This window comes from Etheostoma spectabile, chromosome 15, assembly GCF_008692095.1.
Source record: "Etheostoma spectabile isolate EspeVRDwgs_2016 chromosome 15, UIUC_Espe_1.0, whole genome shotgun sequence".
Lineage (NCBI taxonomy): Eukaryota > Metazoa > Chordata > Actinopteri > Perciformes > Percidae > Etheostoma > Etheostoma spectabile.
Window position 1 is genome coordinate 3,167,206 of NC_045747.1, and position 427 is coordinate 3,167,632.

A 427-nucleotide genomic window follows, 5' to 3' on the forward strand; every position below is an offset into this window, starting at 1 on the left:
AAACAGTTCTCCTATATGCAAAAATAAACAAAATACACATTATAACTCATACAAAGCACATAATATTTACATTTCTTCAAAAAAGGCCACCATATGTGCCAAAACTCAAACCAGTGGGGCCATTTTCCTCTATGAAACGGTGGATATCGATCTTGTTCCGCTATAGCATCTTTGATTGCATATGCGACTAGTGTGACCACAGTGTGACTGGGAAGTTTGACCTCTTTAGGACTCCATACTCTTTGGGTGACGTTGTCTCCCATATATGGGCATACTGCTTCCTTTTCTTCCGTAAACACAGAGCAGACACGGAGCAGCGGGAGCTAGCGGCAGAAATGAGCAAAGACGCGATGAATTATGGACATAAAGTGGATAAATCTTGGATGGAACAGTTTGGATTTAATGCTCAACGACCCTGAAAAAGGCT